The following is a 23,305-nucleotide window of genomic DNA, read 5'->3' on the forward strand; positions in this document are numbered from 1 at the left end:
TATTAGAAGAAGTTATTTATTTATTTATTCATTTATTTATTTAAAGGAGAGCTACTCTAAATATGTTTCCTGGAATAGTAATTTGAGAGCCGTTATTGAGTGGAGACTTAGTGTCCACATTCTTAGCCAGGCTATTGGGCCTTAACAAGCTAACATAGGTAAAGAAAGGCTTTCATGCCTCCCAAGAATGTTCTCCTTAACACCGGCCTGGGAAGGATTCTTACAGAGCAGTGAGACCCTGTTTACAACAGGAAGGAATTCATGATGAAAATATAAGATATCACAGCCTAACTATATCAAAAGCAAACCTACCCAAATCCACCCCAGTGTAGGTGCAAACAGTCAATGTGTCCACCTCCTAACTGTAATATTGGTAATCCTTGTCTACTCAGATGTAGCTTAGAAGAAAGACCTGGTGATCTATTTCTTAAAAAATCAGCTATTAAGACCCCTGTAGAGCACAATTCTACTCTGAACACACGGAGTTGCCATGAGTTGCAGTTGACTCAAGGTCAATGTACAATTTAAGCAGTGATATAAAAAAAAATCAAGATGTGAACTCTGTCATTAGGCTGCTCATAGTCAAGCCTCAAGACAGAGATGTATATAGATAGATAGATGATAGATTGATAGATAGATAACAACAACAAAAAAAAATTGCTGCCCTCAAGTCAGATCCGACTCATAGCAACCCCTCCTTGGGTTTCTGAGGCAATATCCCTACAGAAGTAGATTGCCTAACCTTGCTTCCGAGGAGCGGCTGGTGGATTTGAACCGCCAGCCTTCTGGTTAGCAGTCAAATGCCTTAGGCACTATGCCACTAGAGCTCCTTAAATAGATAATTGATAGATATGATAGATACAGAGATCGATTAGATAGATGAATAAAGACAGATGCGATATACTACAGTAATAGAAATGTGACAAACATTATTAGCATAGAGAAGAATAATTGATTGGCACTGTCTGGAGAACTTAAATGTCTTTCACAGATGGTCTGAGTCATTCCCTGAACCAACTATGGGTGACCTAATGGTGACTATAAACAGTTGACTCCAGCTTCCTCCCCCCATACTCTCATCCCATTTAGTTCTCTTTTCAATTTCTCCCTAGATGGGAGAAGGAGAGTAGAAAGACCAGTTAAGATTTGGGTGGGCAGTATTTAAAAATATAAGTTTCCAAAGAAACTGTATTAAATATTGAGAAAAAGAATATATAACATAGATTTAGTTACCCAGTCTGTCCTTGAAGGTGTAAATGTTCTGAGCAAGTTATTCCTATTACTTAAAAGAAATTCCACAGAGACAGCATTCCTTCCAGTTTATCAGTTCTGATCAGTATGCCTAACTTCCCATTGATTTGCTGACAGCTTATAATAAAAATTTAAAAATCTACCACATGACTTCAAAGGAAAAAAAATATCTGCATTATATCTTTACAGACTTAAAGGGAATACTTTAAAAATATATAAAATTTAGACATTAATGAGCATTACAAGGTCATAGTCTGGCTGCCTGTGTACTAGGTTGTAAGATTAATAGGGACAACCTATTCACAAAAAAATACCTTTGACTAAAAAAATAAGTCTCAATGGTAATTTTTATTCAGTTATTTAAGTTAAATATAGCCATCCACACATTTTTTTTTATTTCAAGAATAAGAAGCAGAGTGATTTAATAAAATCTTTTAAAAGAAATTAGCTTTTTTGTTCCAAATATTTACAATCTCTTCATTTTAAGTTTCATAAGAGTTGGAGAACTTACTGCCCCTTCCATCTTGAATGGTGTGTACTTAGTCACCCAATAAATATACATAACTTTAACAAATAAATGAAAGGTATAAATGCAATGTGTATAACAGTGTTAATAACATTACTATTCATAATAGCAGAAATTTAGAAGAAAAAAGAAAATCTAAGTACTCATCAACAGCAAAATAGATGAGTTAACTGTGGTATATTCATGCCTTATACTATTATATAGAATTCAAAACAAATAAACCATAGACTTCCATGACAAAAGAGATAAATGCTTCAGAAACCCAAGGGGTAACAATGAGTCAGATCCGACTTGACAGCAGTGAGGTTTTTTTTAGTTTAATAAGAAAATACATATCTCAAAAGGTAGCACATAGCATTTTATTCTTTTTATGAGGTTAGAAGAAACTAAAATAAAAAATAATTTTTAGAAATACGTACATATATATAATAAAAATTGAAGAAGTATTAGGGAAAGATGAACATGGAGTTTAGGATAATAGTTCTATCAAGTTGAGTGCCTGATTGGGGGGGATAGGTTGCTGAAGGAGTATTATATGGTTAAATATAGATGTTTTTCAAGTGCAAGCTCTCATTTTTTATAGGGGTTCTAATAACTAATAACAAAATAATTAATAACTAGCTAACAACCTGCAATATGCAGATGACACAACTTTGCTTGCTGAAAGTAGGGATAACTTGAAGAATTTGCTGATGAAAATTAAAGACTCAGTGTGCAGTATGGATTACATTTCAACATAAAGAAAATGAAACTTCTCAAAACTGGACCAATAAGAAGCATCACAATAAATGGAGAAAAAGATTGACGTTGTCAAATATTTCATATTAGTTGGTTTCACAATGAACAACAATGGAAGCAGCAGTCAAGGCAAAAGATAATGTATTGCAAGTGCTGAAAAGCAAAGATGTCTCTTTGAAGACCAAAGGGCACCTAACCCAAGCCGTGGTACTTTCTATCACCTCACATGCACGTGAGAGCTGAACAATGAATAAGGAAGACCAAAGAAGAGTTGATACTTTTGAGTTGTGCTGTTGGCAAAGAATATTGAAAGTACCATGGCCTGCCAAAAGAACCAACAAATCTGTCCTGGAAGAATGCAGCCAGAATGCTCCTTGGAAACCAGAATGCTAGACTATATCTCACCTACTTTGATCATGTTGTCAGAAGAGACCATTCTCTGGAGAAGGATATCATGCTTGGTAAAGTGCAGGGTCAATGAAAAAGGGGATGACCCTCAATGAGATGGATTGACAGTGGCTGCAACGATGGGAGCAGGTATAGCAAGGATTGTGAGGCTGGAACAGGACAGGGCAGTGTTTTATTCTGTTTCACAGAGGGTCACTGTGAGTCAGAGCTGACTCGATGGCACCTAACAACAAACAACAACAACGAACTGACAGACTTATTAAATTTAAAAAATAAATAAATGTCCATGATTAGAGTGCATAATGAACCATGGATTATGATAGATTTAGTTTTGTGCTTTGAAATAATATTAATAAAGAAAAATAAAACAGTGAATGAATGATTGGCAAAAAGGATGAATTGATGAGAATGGTGTCCATGGCACGAGGATGAAAAGATGTTATCAAAAAAGGACAGGGAATGATAAAAAGCAGAAGGGGAGAGAATCATATGCTCAAGTGATGGATATTCCATAAGGGACTTGATTTCAATAAACTAGAGGCTTGTTAAGAGATGTGGCCCTTGAAGAGCTAATGAGAAAATTCTTGAATAATTATATTTTCAAGTGTATTCAATTTCCATTAATATAATTTCCATTATGTTAATAGTCAGAGATTATGTTTCCTAAGTCCTCCAGATCACATAAATTTATATTCAAAATAACAACAACAGTGATAACAAAATTATCTGGTGGTGGATACAGAGGATAAATTAAAAAATATATCAGTGGAAAAATATAAGCTAGTAATTTGTCCTACACGGAGAAACAAAGCAGAGTGACATAATGGGTTATTGCATTTTTGCGTCAATTTATTTCTATCAATCATATTTTTTCAATCTTTTTCTTTCATTATTGACTATTATCAGAGTTTAATTCAATAATAATTGTAACAGGAACGGGGATAATTATATTTTTCCTAGATTTCATATTCCAAAGAGACAAGAAATTAGTACATTCTGTTCTGGTTACCTAGTGCTGCTCTGACAAGAGTGTACCACAAATGGGATGGCCTTAAAAAACAGGAGTTTATTTTCTTACAGTTTGGAAGCTTTAAGTCCAAGTTCAAATTGCCAGGCTCTAGGGGCTGGGTGAAAGCCCCTCAACCTGCGGTGCAGCTCTGCCTCCTGCTTCCAACCCAATGGAGCTAGAGGTTTTTCTTCACTCAGACACCTGCTGGCTGCTGAGGCTAACAACCTCAAGGTTGACAAGTAAAAAGACACAGTCCCAATTTTACCAACCACACGGAAGGCCATTAATTCAAGTCCAAGTCCAGCAAAGCATGGCAGGCTGCTGAACAACAACATGGCTACATACAGGGCACAAGCGTGCCATAAGCGAGAGACTATCCCCAAGGCTTCTCCTTATATACAGGAAGCAGATCACATCCCAAAGGCAACTACTCAGCTGCTTGTGGTAGATCGTACCATGGAGTCGATTGCCTGTCTCATCATGGGGAATAACTACTACCAGCTGCCCAGCCTCTCAACCAGGCCCAGCCAAATTGACGTATAAATTTAACTACCACCACAAATTCAAAAATATTTTTTTTCCATTAAAATTATGAGTGGTAATGCACTACATTTTAACTGGAACTTCCTTAGAGAGGCTTCCAAAGCAAGGTGAAGGGGAAACAGGCTTTACTGAGTAAAATATGGTTATTGCTTGCTTTTTTCCAGCTCACTTCTCTTTGCTAAATCATTTATATGAAATTTCTGCTGGGGTGGCCTTTTAAGTCCAAAGTCCTGTCAGGTAGTGAATTTTCTTCACCACAGCTATAAAACTCTGCTTCTAATTAGGGGGCACAAAGAATTGAACCAATCTTGCCCCACCCTGGACCTGCCTCATAGGTAAGTCTCCCTAATAAACTCCTTCACCACCACACTAGAGTTGCTCGCTTCTTTCTTCAGTTTCACACTTTTTATATCAAGTTGCTGTTCCATGAAGCAACACAAGGCATGATTCTCCTGGTGTAAATGTGAGATCCAGAAGCAGAAGGGTTTGCTTTTAGGGGTTAAGACCACTACAGGCTTCCTCAAAGCACAGTTTGTACCTACACCTTCCCTGAAAGGTAACTATACAATTAATATTTTATCTAGCAGTTTAAAAAGAAAACTATGAAAATATCATAACTGTCTTTGCCTATATTTTTTCTATTAAGATATCATGGATTTTCCTGATTTATGAGAAACGTTCTTTTTTAAATCTACATTAATATTTTTCTAGGCAGTTAAAGATTTTATAATTAAAAAATACTTATATTTTCACAAGGTCTAAAAGGAGTTCATACTTTGTTTTTAAGGCACAAACAGAAGTGACCCTCATATCCTATCTAACACTTGTATTTATTCTAGACTCTGTAAGGTCCTATGTTGTTGTTGTTGTTGTTGTTAGGTGCAGTTAAGTTGGCTCTTACTCATAATGACCCTATGTACAACAGAACGAAACACTGCCAAGTCTTGCAAAAGCCTCACAATTCTTGAAAGACTTGAGCCCATCATTGAAACCAGTGTGTCAATCCATCTTGCTGAGGGTCTTCCTCTTTTTTGCTGACCCTCCACTGTAGCAAGTATGATATCCTTCTCCAGGAATTGCTTGTTATGAAGCAATTTAAAAAGCCATGGGTTGGGTCAGGCATACTGTAGTTACTGTAGTCTTCAAAGAGATATCTTTGCTCTTTAGCACTTTAAAGAGGTCTTTTGCAGCAGATTTGCCCAGTGCAATGTGTCATCTGATTTCTTGACTACTACTTCTGTTGGTGTTGATTGTGGAATCAAGTAATATGAAATCTTTGACAACTTCAATCTTTTCTCCACTTATCATAATGTTTCTTATTGGTCCAGTTGTGAGGATTTTTGTTTCTTCATGTTGAGGTGTAATCCATACTTCAGATTGTAGTCTTTAATCTTCATCATTAAGTGCTTCAAGTCACCTTCACTTTCAGCAAACAAGGTTGTGTCTTTTGCATTTTGAAGGTTGTTGAGTCTTCTTCCAGTCCTGATACCATGTTCTTCTTCATGTAGTTCAGACTCTTGGGTTATTTGCCTAACATACAGATTAAATAAATATAGTGAAAGGATACAACCCTGATTCACTCCCTTGCTGATTTTAAACCATGCAGTGTCCCCTTGTCCTGTTTGAATGATAGCCATCTTGTCTAGTTACAGGTTCTTCGTGAGCACAGTTAAGTGTTTTGGAATTCCTATTCTTCTCAATGTTATTCATAATTTATTATGGTCCATAGAGTCAAATGCTTTTGCATAATCAATGAAACACAAGTAAACATCTTTCTGGTGTCCTTTGCTTTCAGCCAAGATCCATATGACATCAGCAATGATATCCCTGATTCCACATCTTCTTCTGAATCCAGCTTGCATTTCTGGAAGTTCCCAATCAATACACTGCTGCAACTGTTTTTAATTTATCGTAAGATTTTACTTGCATGTGATATCAATGACATTGTTCAATAATTTCCACATTCTGTTGAATCACCTTTCTTTGGAAGGGGCACAAATACGGATCTCTTCCAGTCAGTTGGCCAGGTAGCTGTCTTCCAAATCTCTTGGCATAGATATGTGTTTTTCCCTTTTGGTTTTCTAACTCCAGGTCTTTGTATATTTTTGTTATAATAATTGACTTTGTCTTCTCAAGCTGCTCTTTGAAATCTGTTCAGCTCTTTTATCTTGTCAATTTCTTCCATTTGCCTTACCTACTTGTTACACAAGGGCAAATTTCAGAGTCTCTTCTGACATACATTTTGGTCTTCTCTTCCTTTCCTGTCTTTTTTATGACCCTTTGCTTCATTCATGTATGGTGTTCTTGATATCATCCCACAATTCCTTTGGTTTTCAGTCACTGGTGTTCAATGTGTAAATTATATCCTTCAGATAGTCTCTAAATTCAGGTGGGATATAATCAAGGTCATGTTTTGGCTCTCGTGGACTTGTCTTAATTATCTTCAGCTTTAACTTGAACTTGCATATGAGCAGTTGATGGTTTATTTCACAGTCAGCTGCTGGCCTTGTTTTGGCTGAAGGCATTGGTCTAAAATGTCCCAGCTAATGGCACCTCAGGTATCCTCATGAAAAGATGTTTTTCAGTCTAACTGACCTTATATATTTAAGTTATTATTTTCCGAACTCTTTAACCTGTGCTTTCTTCCACTGATACAATGTGATTGTACTTGCATTATTAGGTTTTCAGTGTTGGTAAATAAAGTTTAATTTAGGGTGAGCTTGGTCTACAATCGCCTTGCTATTAGTTACCCCTCCCCCATTTTCTGCCTCTAACAGTCACTAAGTTGTCAGACCTCAATATTCTTATTTGTCTCTTGACCCACCTCCTACAATCTGTGGAGTAATAAGTGCCATTGTTCCAGGGATAATCATGTATAAAGTGATATTTCAACACTATCAACCTACTTTCTTACATATGATCTGGAGTCCTAGACATTTTATCTCCAGTCATGGCGATTGGCCTGTGAATCCTGAATTCTAGTGGTAAACTTTGAAACAGAGGTTTCAGAGGTATCCCCGCCCTTAATAATCTTACCTGTGCTGTTGAGTCAGTTTTCATATAGAACCTTTGATGACTATCTACTGACATCATGATGCAGTACATCTTCTTAGCCTGGCTTTGAAACTTTCATGATTTGGCAGATGAGATTATTTGCAGCTTCACTGCTGTTGTTAGGTGCTGTCAAGTTGACTCCAATCCATAGTAACCCTATATATAAGAGAACAAAACATTACGTGGTCTTCTATTACCCTCAGTCATTGCTATGTTTGAACCTGTTGCTGAAAGTACTGTGCCAGCCATCTCATTGAGGATATCCTTCTTTTTTATCAACTACCCATTTTACTAAGCATGGTGTCATTCTCCAGCATTTGGTTACTCTTAATGATGTGTACAAAGTAAGAGAGACAAAGTCTTAAAACCATACATCAAAGATGCATTCTAGCTGTACTTCCTCCAAGACTTATTTGTTTGTTCATCTGGTAGTCCATAGTCCATATTAACTATTTGTTCTGGTTACGTACTGCTGCTCTAGCATAAGATACCACAAATGGGATGGCTTTAACAAACAGGAGTTTATTCTCTTACAGTTTGGAGGCTTTAAGTCTGAGTTCAAAGTGCCAGGCTCTAGGGGCTGGGTGAAAGCCCCTCAACCTTGGACTTCAGCTCTGCCTCCTGCTCCCAGCCCACTGAAGCTAGAGGGTTTTCTTCACCCAGACAGCTGCTGGCTGCTGAGGCTGACAAACCCAAGGTCGACAAGTAAAAGGGCACAGTCCCAATGCTACCAAACAACACGGCAGGCCATTGGATTCAAGTCCATTCAAAGTTCCAAAGTGGGCAGAGCATGGCAGGCTGCTGAACAAAGACTCAGCTACATGCAGGGCTTAATCATGCCATAAGCTAGAGACCATTCCCAAAGCTGCTTCTTATATATGGGAAGGAGACCACATCCCTTAAAGTCGCTACTCAGCTGCTTGTGGTAGATCTCACCACAGGACTGATTGTCATTCTCATCATGGGGAATAACTACACCAGCTGCCCAGCCACTCAACCAGGCCCAGCCAAGTTGAAACACAACCTTAACTACCACAGTATTCTTTCCCAGCACCATAATACACATGCTTCAATTGTTCTTCAGTCTTTCTTTTTCATTGTCCAGCTTTCACATGTATATAAGACAATATAAAATACCATGGCTTGGGTCAGGAATATCTTAGTTATCAAAGTGACATCTTTGCTTTTTAAGATGTTAAACTCTTTTGCTGCAGATTTTCCCAGGGCAATACATTGACTTTCTGACTGCTGTTTTCCTGTGCATTGATTATTGATCCAAGGAATGCAATCTTTGAAAACTTTCTTCACTGATTATCATGATTTTGTTTATGGGTCCATTTATCATTATTTTAATAATGTAATACATGATGTTGTTGTTATGTGCCATCAAGTCGGACCCAACTCATATCGACCCCTTCTTGGGTTTCCAAGGCAGTATCTCTACGGAAGTAAATTGTCCAACTTTTCTTCTGAGGAGTGGCTGGTGGGTTTGAACCTCTAACCTTCTGGTTAGCAGTCAAGTGCCTTAAGCACTACACTACCAGAGCTTCTAGGTGTAATCCATACTGAACTATTTCCATATATGAAGGCTATGTCACAAGATGTACCAAGATAAACATTTTTGTCTAGCCAGGTTGGACCACTTGACTCTCAAATAACATTATACTTTTATTTATTACACTATTTCCCTTTCTGAGAAAAAAAATCTAAGAAGCTGGATTATATGAAGAAGAACATGGCATCAAGATTGGAGGAAGACTCATTAACAACCTGCGATAAGCAGATGACATAACTTTGCTTGCTGAAAGTGAGGATAACTTGAAGCACTCACAGATGAAGATTGAAAACTACAGTTTTAAGTATTACACCTCAGAATAAAGAAGACAAAAATCCTGACAACTATACCAATAAGCAACATCACAATAAACGGAGAAATGACTGAAGTTGTCAAAGACTTCATGTTACTTGGATCTACAATCAACACCAATGCAAGCAGCAGTCAAGACAACACATGATGTATTGTATTGAGCAAATCTGCAAAAGATCTCTCTCAAGTCCTGAAGAGCAAAGATATTTCCTTGAAGACTAAGGTGTACCTAACACAAGCCATGACATTTTCAACCCCTTTTTTATGTATGTGAGAGCTGGAAAATGATTAAAGACTGAAGAAGAGTTGATGTTTTTGAGTTGTGGTCTTGGCAAAGAGTGCTGAGAGTAACATGGCCTGCTAAAAGAACTAATAAATCTGTCCTGGAGGAAGTGCAGCCAGAATGCTCCTTGGAAGTGAGAATGGCCCCACTTCATCTCACCTACTTTGGTCATGTTATCAGAAGGAACCATTCCTTGCAGAAGGATATCATGCTTGGTAAAGTGAAGGGTCAACAAAAATGGGGAAGGCCCTCAACAAGATGGATGGACACATTGGATGCAATGATGGGCGCAGGTATAGCAAGAATTGTGAGGATGGCACAGGACAGGGTAGTGTTTCATTCTGTTGTACATAAAGTCGATATGAGTCGGAGATGACTCTACCACACCTAACAATAAGCAACAACAACATATCATGAGAGTTAAAGAAATACTTGTCACTTTATACTTTTATTCAATTAATTCACTGATCCAGTGAAATATTTAACACTTACTATGCTTTAGGCATAGTGCCTAAGGCACTTGACTGCTAACCAGAAGGCTGGCAGTTCAAATCCATCAGCTACTCCTCGGAAGGAAGATGGGGCAATCTACTTCCGTAGTGATACTGCCTTGGAAACCCAAGGAGGGGTCGCTATGAGTAGGGTGTGACTCCAAGGCAAATAACAACAAAAACAACAACAACAAATGCTTTAGGCACAAGAATACAACAGTTAACTAAACACAGTCCCTGCATTCAAGTAATATATATCTACTGGGGATAGACAATTAATTTTAAATAGAATTTAATGTATCAAATAGTAATAGTGTTATGAAGAAACTATAATAATTTATAAAGTTAAGTGAAAAAAAAAAAAAAAGAGAGAGAAATAGAATACTATTTAAGATAGGAAGGTCACAGACAGTTCTCTGATGAGGGGAAGAGTGGACAGAGACTTGAATAAAATGGAGAACTGAACTTGTAAACACAAAGGGAGCCTTTCCTTGACAAGAGAAGAGCCATTTAAAAGGACCTGAATTAGAAGTAATCATTGTACTTGAGAACAGGAAGGATGTAGGTGAGAAGTGAGTGAGAGTGAGTTTTTATTTGGGAACCAGCTGTTGTAACATAAAATAGTATGGTGAGAAAGATTCTTGCACCTCTACTCCGCCCCAGGAAGCAGTAAGAAAAAAAAAAATGTATATCAATATATGTATCAATACTCCATTCCTTTAATGGCAGAATGATATTGAATGTACGAATATTGCATGTTTATCTAATCATCAATTAAAGATTGATCCTTTGTATTGTTTCCACTTTTTGACTTCTGTGAGTAGTGTTACTATGCACACCTATGTACAAGGATTTGTTTGAGTGTCTGTTTCAGTTCTTTTGGACATGTAATTTAAAATGAATAGATGGAGCTGTACAGTAATTCTGTTTAACTTTTTGAAGAAATTCCAAACTGTTTTCCAAAGCGGCTACACCATTTTTCACTCCCACCAGCAGTGGAAAAGGGTTCCAAATTCTCCACATCCTTAGATCACTTGTTATTTGCTGTTTCTGAGTGGTTTATTTGCCATTGTTTTTCCCTAGAATGTATTAATATGTTTAAATATATACATACAGATATTATAAAGTTTTCTTCTATTAAGTATTTTTAATATTTCTTATGTAACGTGTGTTGTTCAATTCTTAGCTACAACCTATTTATTACATCTCTTTTCTCTCCTTTATATTTATCTGTCATATTATCTCTCATGGTTTTCTTCTCTGTTCATTTCCTCTATATTGCAGGTGAGCACTTCACATTTGAGCTTCATATCACTCATTTTTCTATAGTATTAGTGGAGCTATTTATTATCTAAAATGCAGATTTAAACTTTATATATTTTAATTTTCTTGTAGGGCTTCCTTATCTTAGTCATTTCAACTTTTTTCCACTCCTTTAGTTGTCTTTCCCATCTCATCTGGTTGATTTTCCATCTGATCCCTTTTAATTTTGATCTTCATCTGTTCCTGTTTTTAAATTTCAAAGACAACAAATTGTATTGCATTAACAAATACGGGAAATTTATTTGAATTTTTTCTCAATTCTATACTATGCAGAATTGATTTTAGATGTATGATTTTCCTTTGAATCATGTTTGGTTTTTACACTGCCCTAAAGAGGACCTTATTTCTATTATTTCACTGCCAATAATCTGATGATTTAAACTAATAAAATTATTTAATAAATATAATTTTAACACAAACTTTAACTGATATCCTTATGAAATCTTTCCTTGCATATGCCTAACTTGATTTCTATAATTTCACCTGACATAAGGCAGTATTTTACCACAAATTTCCCTACTGGCTGCCTGTTTTCTCTTCATGTTGCTGCCTCTGATTAGGAAGATGACCAGGAATTATTAAACAAAGTGGTCTAAAGAAAAGAGCATTTCATCAGTTTTATATATTAGCCTCTGAGAGGAAAAGGGGTCAGCTGTTCAGACGTCTTCTTGGAAAGATCTAGAATGTATAGTAAGGAGGAAGAGGGAGAGATATTACATGTGTTGCATACCTTTTCTTTTCTTCTTTTAAGTAATTCCTCTTTCCCTAGATGAAAACTAGACATGTTCTGAAATAAAGCTTAGCTGTATTTTTTTTTTAATTACAAATCCATTCTCATCATAGTATGGAGGAACTTCTTTAAGATCCAGTGTTATATTTTTGTGAATGGGTGTGTGTTTCCTTTTCAGTTTTATGAGTTTGGCTCTTGTTGGTATCTTTTCCTGGATTTTTAAAGGTATCTTATTAAAAAAGTGGAAGAGTTTGTATAAGGTTCCACCACTAAAACCAATTTAAACTGAAAGTCTATATTTCCTAAATGAGATATGTTCTCTCTTAATTTTTCTGATTTTAGGGCAAGAATTAGTTTTTCTCTTAAGATACTAGATATACCCAAACAAAAAACAAACTCGCTTCTGTCAAGTCAGATCTGACTCATAGCGACCCCTCCTTGGGTTTCCAAAACAGTATCACTACGAAAGTAGATTACCCAACTTTCCTTCCAAGGAGTGCCACCAGCCTTCTGGTTGGTAGTCAAATGCCTTAGACACTCCATCACCAGAGCTCCTAAGGTACCAGATATAGCTTATACTAACAATTAGGATTTGATTACATTACTGTAATCAAATATTTAAATACATACACACACAGGAAGAAAGGGAGAGAAATTTCCCTATTTCTTTATATTTTTTCTTTATATATTTATTTTATATGTCTATAAATACACCAGGCAATTGTGAAGTCATATGGCATCTCCATGAGTTAGAATCAACTTGATGGTAACAAATAACAACAACCACAGCTAAAAATGATGAACTATCAAGCATGGGGAATCTTTGAAAAATGGAGAGAGGAAGCATCTCTAGAAACTACTGTAATTTCTTGGGAAAATGTTGGAAGAAGTAAAGAACTCATGTATAGCCAAAAGAGAGAGGATAGAGTCTAAGGAAATGTGCATTTTGGGGAACTAATTGGACTCAAAATTAATTTTGTGTTTCTGTGACTCCAAATAGAAAAGAAATAAATCCCTCTTTTCTAAAATAATAATAAAAATCATTATAAGGTATAATGAAATCACAATTTAAAAAAGTACTCTAGACTAATAGGAAATTTGACATAATCTTTTGTTAGTAGTTCAAGTACTTCATAATGCCTGGAGACAGGAAGTACCTCCTGAGCACTAGCTATTACTTTCTCACACTGCTCAAAGATACACATGCACACATACACACACATGTTTTTTTTCTGAAACATGTCACCCAACATCTTAACATTTCTACTTTCTCTGAATCGGTAGAAGATTTGACTCTCCTGATCATTAAGTTAAAGGAATTAATATAAAATCCTGGGGCTATGATGACAATGTTGTAATTGTCCCTGGTGACTTTTAGATTTATGTCAAAAAGGCAAAAGATCAACTAAAATTCCAATTAAAACAAAGTAAAGTTCTGTACAAAAGGCTGACTTCATTAAATACCAACATTAAATATGTATTTCTTTTAAGAATCAGCTTTTGTACTCCACAAAGAGAGAACATTTTTGCTACTGAATAAATATGACAATTTTGTACTAGAAATGAAATCATTTTAACTCATTCAAATCCCGAATGCTCGCTAATGTTATAACTAACAAGTCCCTTTAACAAAGCTCCAATTTTATTTATTGGGGTCATGATTTAAATATGATTTAGAGCAGTCATTCACAAACTTTGCTGCATATTAATATCACCCGGGGAGCTTTTATTTATCTTGATTCCCTAGTTGCACAGTATAGCAATTAAATCATAATATATGGAGTGGGAGACAGGCATCAGTAAATTGTAATGATTGCAAAATGATGCCAATGCATAGCAAAGTTTGAGAACACTGACATTGTCTACAGTGCACCAACATTGTTATTATTGTTAGGTGCCATAGAGTTGATTCTGACTCATGATGACACTGTGAAATTTAAAGCAGACCTGCACTCTATAGGGTTTTTAGGGCTATACCCTTTTTGAAACAGGTCTATAGGCTGGTCTTCCAAGGTGCCTCTCTGCAAGTTAGAACCACCAACTTTTTTAATAGTTGATCATTTAACAGTTTGCATCACCCAGAAATTCCTTCACAAACAATAATGTAGATGAAGATCATTGTGTGTGTTAATGATGTACAGATGCCTGAACCCTTCACTCTACACAGTCTGAATCATTAGCTCTGGCTTGGGATATGCAGATGATTTATATTTGAGGAAATTGATGAACACACTTGAACTTCAAGAACACTGGTCTAGTACAGAGTCACTGGAGTAGTTCTTGGACAGCAGCATCAGTATTAACTGAGAGCTTATAAGAATGCAAATGTATAGACCACATTCTCAGTTATGGAATCAGAATCGCTGAGCCTGGGACTAAGTAAGTTATGTTTTATCAAACTCTCCTAGTGATTCAAAAACACAATGCTTTTGAGAACCACTAATGCATAGCATGGAATATAAACATATAAGTACAGATATGTAGTTCCCAGTCAGGGGCAATTTTGCCTTCCAGGTAACATCTGGCACTGTCTAGGGAGAGAGTGGAGTCCTACAAGCATCTAGATGGTAAAGAAAGGGATGTTGCTAAACCCTTCAATGATGTGCAGGATTGCTGTAACAAATTACCATAACTGTGGTGGCTTAAAACCACATTCCCAATTCTGGAGGCAAAAATTCCAAAATAAAAGTGTCAGTAGGGCCATTCTTCCTTCAAAGGCTGTAGAAAAGATTATGAAAGATGAGAATATATCCATTCAGGAAGTCCAACGAACCCCAAACAGGATAGATCCCAAAAGAAAATCACCAACACACATCATCATCAAACTCATCAAAACCAAAGACAAAGACAGAATTCTGAAAGCATCACAGGAAAAACAAAAAGTTACCTACAAAGGACAGCCAGTAAGAATAAGCTCTGATTTCTCAGCAGAAACCATGGAAGTGAGAAGGCAATAAACCCCTGAAAGAGAAAAAATTTCAAACAAAAATTATATATCTGTCAAAATTGTCCCTCAAATATGGTGGTGAAATTAGGAGATTTCCAGATAAGCAGAAACTAAGGGAATTTTTTAAAACCAGACCAACTTTACAAGAGATGCTAAAGGCCACCCTTTGAACAGAGAACCAAAAATAGCAAATAACAACCGACCATTAATATACAAGATGACGTAACCCAGAAACCACAGCTATGGACATATCCAAAGTAAAATGAGCTTATAAGATTGTAAACAGGGAACCAGAGACATCAATTGGCAAGTAAAGACAACTACAAATAAAAAAGAGGGAAAAGACTGTGTAGTCACAGAACTTCTAAATGGTAAGGAAGTTAAGAGAGTTGCAAGATAGAATGGACTGTTGTAACAAGTTCTGTACCTCACACCATACACAAAAATGAACTCCAGATGGATCAAATACTTAAATGTGAAACCTAAAACTATATAGTTCCCCAAGGAAAATCTAGGAGCAAATTTAAGGGCCCTAATATATGGCATAAATAGACTATAGAATAGCCAAAAGATGGAAACAACATAGGTGTCCATCAACTGAGGAATGGATAACCAAACTATGGTGCATACAGAATGGAATACTATGCAACACTAAAAATTAATGTAGAATCTGCAAAACACTGCACGACATGGATGAACTTGGAGGACATTATGCTGAGACAAATAAGTCAATCACAAAAGGACAAATATTGCATTAGTCCATCATTGTAAAATTAAGGAAAGGTTTATCTATAGAAGGACATTTTCTTTGTTGGTTACCAGGGGTGGGAGGGAGGGGAGGGGAGGGAAGGCTGTTAGATAGATAGAGATAAGTATTGATTTGGGTGAAGAGAAGTGCAATGTACCAAATGGGAGTGACCAATATGACAGCATTGAAGATGAGAAAGACATAGAGGTACATGGGAGGTATAGACAACAAATATGAACCCTTTTGCACATACAGTACTCTGTTTTCAGTGAAGGCAAGCATGGGTGTATGGATGGATAGATGGGTGGATAGGCTGAACTATTAGGTATATCTATGAAATGGAGAGTGTATCCAAGAACATACATAAGGTTGGCAGACAATGGTCATATAAATTTATGTGAATGATCAGAATTCCCAGGTTTATAGTAGAGTTGACAAGGGGAAGGTTGTGGTCACTGCTTGGTCATAGCAAGCTAGCCAAAGGGACCGAGTAGTTGAACCGGCGGGCTTGGGACCATAGTCACAGGGAACATCAAGCTCAATTGGCATAACATATTATATAAAACATTGTTCCACCTCCTACTTTGTCAAGTAGCGACTAGGATCTTAAAAGCTAGCAAGCTGCCATCAAGATGCAATGATGGGTCTCTCCTTATCCAGAGCAAAGAAGAATGAAGAAAACCAAAATTAATGGAAACAATTAGTCCTAGCGACTGGTACACCATCCAATCTGCAGCATATGAGACCAGAAGAACTAGGTGGTGCCCGGCTACCATTGTCGTCCACTTGGAAGGGGATCTATCCTTGATAGAGAGGGAACACAATGTGGAACAAAACTCAAAATCATTTGGAGAAAAAAAAAGGGGGGGGGCCAGGTTTGCTTGTTGGATAGAGCCTGGTGGAACCACTGAGACTATGGCCCCTAGCTGCCCTTCAGGTCTGGAATTGAACCCACACCTGTGGTTTCCAGCCAAACAAAAGACAGGCATATAAGTTGAACATTTACCTGAGGTAGATACACTCCTTGGAGAGAACAATCATTGAGAAAGAAGGGCTGCCTATGCACAGGGAGACAGCTTAGGGGGCAGGAGTCCATGGAGGGATGGTCACTGGGAAGAGGTAACTATGGGGAGGAAGTGGGAGGGGAGCTGTTGCATTGTGATAAACTGTGGTCAATGTCATGAGACAAAGTATATATAAACTGCTATATGGAAAGTGAATTTGCTCTGTAAATCTTCACCTGAATCACAATAAAAAAAAAAAAAAAAAAAAATCAAATAAATTTAAAAAAAAAGAAGGGAAGAAATGAATATTTTAATTCATTGTTTGCAGTGATGTAAATAAGTAGTCTCTGGAATGGCTATTTAGAAATGTCTATCAAAAATTTAAAAATATAAATGCATTCCAGGGTTTCTGAGTACATGCTCTGCAATTGTACCTACCATGAAGTTTTTATAAAACAAATATTATTGATTGTTCTGTCCCTGGCACTGTAGTGAGAGATGGAAAAAGGAAGTAAATGACAATCTATGTATTAAACTGGTATGTATAATAAGGAGTCATATTTGGACTTACAGTGAGAGATAGATGAAGATAAGACAGCGGTGCTGGGACACCAATTCTGAAATATATGTTCATCCCTTTTTCTCAGATATTCCTCTAAGTCTGAATAACCTAGCCTCGGAAGGAAGGTTGGGCAATCCTACTTCCGTAGTGATACTACCTCGGAAACCCAAGGAGGGGTCGCTATGAGTCGGGGCAGACTTGACGGCACATAACAACAACAACAACAACCAATGAATGGAAAGTGGAAAAACAACTGATAAAAAGATGTTGTAACTCTAATAGGCTTTGACACTGAAGGATGTTGTCGACCCAGAGGAAGCCAAGAAGAAAATCAGAACTACATTTGGTGGATAAAACTGACTCCGAAGTGATGTGGCAAAATTAGACATGCTGCCTAAGCCAAACACACAGGTTCTAGGCAGCAGAAATCTTCAAATAACAGTGATCATAGTGGTCTAGTGGGAGTCAGAGTCAGTAGTACTTTGGAACAGGTCCTAGTCATGAATGACATCATGAAGTAAAAACAGGTCAAGTTACCATTTTTCTAGAAAGCCTAAAATAATAGCATATGTAAAAAATATTGAAATGTTTTGTTATATATATTTTTTGTTATATATATTTTCCCTACAATAAAAAAAAGAAAAAACAAACAAACAAAAATCTGTATCGCGTTGAATGGCAATTCACAGCAATAAGACATTCCCACAGAGTCACTAGGTAGAAAAAACATTAAGGACTCATCCATCAAGCCATAAGTTTGTGGTTCAAATCCACTCAGTGATACCTTGGAAGAAATGATGTGTGATATACTTCTGAAAAAATCAACTACTGAAAACCTTATGAAGCACAATTCTTCTCTGACACACATGAGATCACTGTGGGTCAGAACTAACTAGATGGCAATTTTTTTGTACTATTTTGTTTTATTTTTGTTTTAAGTCTTTAAAAAAAAGAAAAATATTTTGTTAAATACCTAAGTCTATTTAGGAAAGTGTGACAAGGGTTCTAAGAACACCATGCCTTTTTAGGGATACTGGAGTAAAAAGGTTAATTTCAGATACTCCCAAGACAAACTACAAACATAAACAATTATTTATGTCAACATTAAATCTAATTCCTACTTTGGTGTGGGAATTAAATCTCTGGGTTTAGTTTTAACATCTGTTTTAGAAAGGTACAAATGTTCTCTAAAGTTTTTTTTTTTTTTTTTTTTCCTTCCATAGATAATTCTCTGATTATGTTCTTCCAAATCCTGTTTTTAACAGGAGAAGAGACACTTAGGGAAATATTAATAAGGAAGTACCTTGGATATAAATGAATAGTAAAGTATAAATAATTTAGATATAAACAGAAATTTATAGTTTCAAGCACCTATAGTGATTCCTTATTGATTTTCATTTTGAGGGGGGATGCATATGTGAATTTCATTAACTTTTTCAGTGTAAAAATGTACTATAAAAAATGTACTATATTTTCAGAGGGGAGCTCTGGTAGCGTAGTGCCTAGGGCACTTAACTGCTAACCAATGATACTGCACTGGAAACTCAAGGAGGGGTAACTATTAGTCGAGTCTGACTCGATGGTACATAACAAAACAACAACATATTTTCAGAATTAAAAAGTAAAAATTATGAAATGCTTGAAATAGTGTGACTACATTGTTTGATGTTTGGATGTCGATCTTTTTAAGCTTTGCTCTTTCCTTCCACTTTGGCCTCAAATCTGGACAAATTGATAAGAAAGCCTGAATTTGTTCCCTCCCTTGTCACCTGTGGGAAATTAAAATCTTGCAAAATTTCATCCTATGCACAGAAATTTTTCCCCAATTCCACAACCTAGACCCTACAAAAGCCCAACTCGCATCCTTCACCTCACTCAAGCAAACCCAGACCTGCTTGAGCCCATCTTGTTTGCACTGGGATCCCTTGTGAAAGTAGTAGAACTTTTCCTACTTTCTTGATGTGTAGCATTATTGGTCTTGATATACAAAGCAAATTTGGTGGGGGTAGATCCTTTTTATGATGAATAATAAATAAATGGTACTTTGAGCAGAGGGAGCTCTGGTGGAATAGTTCCTAAGGCATTGGACTGCTATCCAGAAGGCTGGCGGTTCAAACCCCCCAGCCACTCCTCAGAAGGAAGACTGGACAATCTACTTCTGTAGTGATACCACCTTGGAAACCCAAAGAAGTGTTGCTATGAGTCAAATCCAACTCCATGGCAGTGAGTTTTTGAGCAGAATGTCTAGATGATGATTACTACCATCAAAATTCTCTTTCTTTTGGTTTGATTTGATTACTGGCTCTGCAGCCTGCTGCTAACATGCACTTGGAGCTGCTGCTTGCTGGCTGATATGCTTTTTCAGTTATGTTGCTGCCTGCTGATAAGCTATGCTTTGAATTGTACTTCATGTTGCTGCACTTTCTGAACTCTACCTGGCCTCTGTTGTATAAATACATGGAATTGAAACCCTCCTTAAAGTGGCCCTGTGTCAAGTGTTTTGGCCCAAATCTATTGTTCATCTTTAGTCCAGCATAAGCCATGACTAATGCTAGGCTCATGAGATTTACTCTTACCTGTGACCTTTGGTTATATGTTTCAATTAGTGATTGAACTTTGTTCTATAGAATGCTCTACGGAAAGACTGATATCTTGTACAATATATGAACTCCTCAGAAGGTCACTCATGTGGAGAAAGAGTGGTGACTATGTGGCATGTTGAGATCCAGATCCACATTCCTAAAGGCAGATGGCTCACTAGGTTCCTACAAAATGCCTATGCAGCTGAGGCTAAAATACATAACTCTGTCAACAACAAAAACAACAAAATCCTGATCCTAAAGATTATAGGAAAAAATACCCATGGGTCTGTGTCACAGACAGGGGATAAATTCAACCATTGTAATGGGAGAATCCCCAGTCTCTAATGATATTGGTTGGAAACTCTCTGGAGGAAGAAAACTTATAAATATGAGCAGGATAAAGAGAAATCTCCAAAGTATATCCAGTAATGAAATAAAGGAAGATTGGAACCAAATATATAGTAACTATTTAGTGAAGGGGTGACTATTCGCACTAATTCTCCACTTAACAGCCTGACTTGACTAGTTGTTAGACTTGGTAAGAATGAAAGGTGCTCCACGGTAGATTACCCAACTTAATGTCATGATCCCAACCCATTAAGACCTCCATACCCAATATTATTAAAAGTGATGACTCTATCTAATAAGCAATTGGTAAATATTTGTTTCCATGGATTTTGTTAGTATGTTGTGTTTGATAATTATTTCAATAGTTTCTCAGTAGCATTTCCCATTCACCTTTGAAATGAGACAATACACTTTTACCTAACTCCATACATGGGAGCTCTGATAGCATAGTGCCTAAAGCACTTGACTGCTAATCAGAAGGCTGGCGGTTCAAACCCACCAGCCACTCCTCGGAAGGAAGATGGGGCAATCTACTTCTGTAGTGATAATGCCTCGGAAACCCAAGGAGGGTTCACTAAGAGTTGGGTCCAACTTGACGGCACATAACAACAATAACATTTGAGGTACATAAACAACCTTGCCGTGACACATAATCTTTATAGAAAAGATCTTAACCCATCCAACTCTCTCCAGGAGCACATGTATGATGTCATCCTGATAATATCCTTCTTTGAGGACATTCATTTGACATAATCTTTCAGGACAAGAAAATAATTACCAAAGGGCTTACCACAGAGGGGATAAGTCATTACCTCACATATAATGAAAGGACCTGTAATCTCAGGTAAATTTAAAAAAAAAAAAAATTATTTGATGACCTGAGGACCATGTCATCTCTGACAGCTTTTGATCCTCTCAGTATCTACCATTTTAAAACAACTCTAATAGCTTATAGATTTTTGGGGGGTTCTAATTAAAATTGTATACATTTTACATAAGCTTAATTATGCTATTATTTACAAATTGACTTGCCTTGAATGGGGTTCCTTCCAAAAGCTCTTAATAAAAACATGTTACCACCATATACTCAGACTCTGGACTTTATCTGCTACTTCATGTGCTCCCACTGTCCATCACTGGATGAATCTACAACACAGCAATTCATGTATGGGATACTATAATGTCAAATCCCCAATGTTCACAGTCTGCCTTGATCCAGAGTGGACCAAGCCCTTAAGCATTCCCTGCTCCTACAGGATTATATTGTTGTTGTTGTTGTGTGCCATTGAGTCAGACCCGACTCATAGCGACCCTTCCTTGGGTTTCCGAGGCAGTATCACTATGGAAGTAGATTGCCCCATCTTCCTTCCAAGGAGTGGCTGGTGGATTTGAACCACCAGCCTTCTGGTTAGCAGTAAAGTGCCTTAGGCACTATGCCACCAGAGCTCCCACGGGATTATATTGGAGCACAATGAAGATTTAGACTGTGTAAAGCTCTCATGTCATGTCACATAGAGGGAAAAATATGAAAAAAAATTCGTATTAGAGAAACAGTAATAAAAATTGAAAACTTTTTAAATTGTCAGAATTTTTTATTCGTTGAGGACTTTATTTCTTAAGACTCTTCACGAGAGATAAACAATTTATATTTTACAATAAAGTTTTATAGTTATGTTTTTAATTGCACTGTACTTCATAGTCAGAGTTTGGCTAAGCTTCAACATTTACCAATTTAAAATTGGTGCCCTAATTATTACTGAACTTTGCTGAGGCTCTACAGAACAGAGCAAACTCTCTGCATTTGGTCAGGTTCCCTTAAAAGGTAAATATGTCAGGAGTAAATGAGTGAAAAGAACACCATTATACTTTTTTAATTGATGCCAAATAAACTTAACAGCTGTTTATTTTTATTTGTTTGTTTTTAAATAAAACAAGGAAATAAAATTCCATGTGCTTAAAGTTATTCTTAATTGCATTCCCTCCAATTTGTTTTCCCCGATTTCATTTTCTTTTAGTTAAGTAGTTTTGTGATAATACACAATGGTATCATTGGCTTTTATCTGTTGCCTACATTTAATTTAATACACAACTTTTATACTATGGGATCTTATTTTTGTTTTATGGATGTTTACCACCACCACCACCACCACCCTGCTTTTTTTCACTGACTGGAAATTCTCTCACATTTATTATTTGAGGCAAAAGATGCAATGGCAATGCCAATTTTGTAAGACGTGTTAGGCTGAAGCAAACCCAAGCCACCAACATTTCAATTAGCAGCTTCCTCCGGGTGTCAAGCCATGATGAGACAGCCTGATAAGACAACCAAAGTGACAGAACCTGCCCAGACTGGAAAGTCCCATGCAGTGGCAAGGTTCCTCTTGTGAAGCTCCCTCATACTAATTAAGTGCAGACCCATACTAACAGCTAATTGGACCCCTCTATTTCCTTAGTGTCCCCGCTTAGGTCCTCCACAAGACTATAAACCCTCCCATCCCCAGCCAGGTGGTGCGACTTCCTGGGCCCCTCTCAGGGACCCGTGAACCTCGCCTGGAAACTCAGAATAAAAACTTCTCTTTAACCTCATTTGTGTGCGTCCTTTTCTCCTTACTGTGGCCTTACATTTGGTGCCGAACCCCGGGAAGAGGTGTAGAACCCGAGGGAATTCTTACTCCCCTTCTGCCTCTTCCTTCCGGACCAGGGAATTCTGGCCTCCTGCATCCACCACCGGTAAGTCACATCTTACCCTTTACTCAATGCCCACCAGAGGACATACATTTTGTACTCTGTTGTCCTCCATCCTGCGGGCCATTTTAATTTTTTAACTCTAAGCAATGAACCAGTGCCTATTACCAGATGATTTAAATTAGTTCTGTTGTAACCTGTCTGTG

Source organism: Orycteropus afer, unplaced genomic scaffold (assembly GCF_000298275.1).
Source record: "Orycteropus afer afer isolate SDZICR_OR568_19922 unplaced genomic scaffold, OryAfe1.0 scaffold00521, whole genome shotgun sequence".
In the NCBI taxonomy this organism is placed as follows: domain Eukaryota; kingdom Metazoa; phylum Chordata; class Mammalia; order Tubulidentata; family Orycteropodidae; genus Orycteropus; species Orycteropus afer.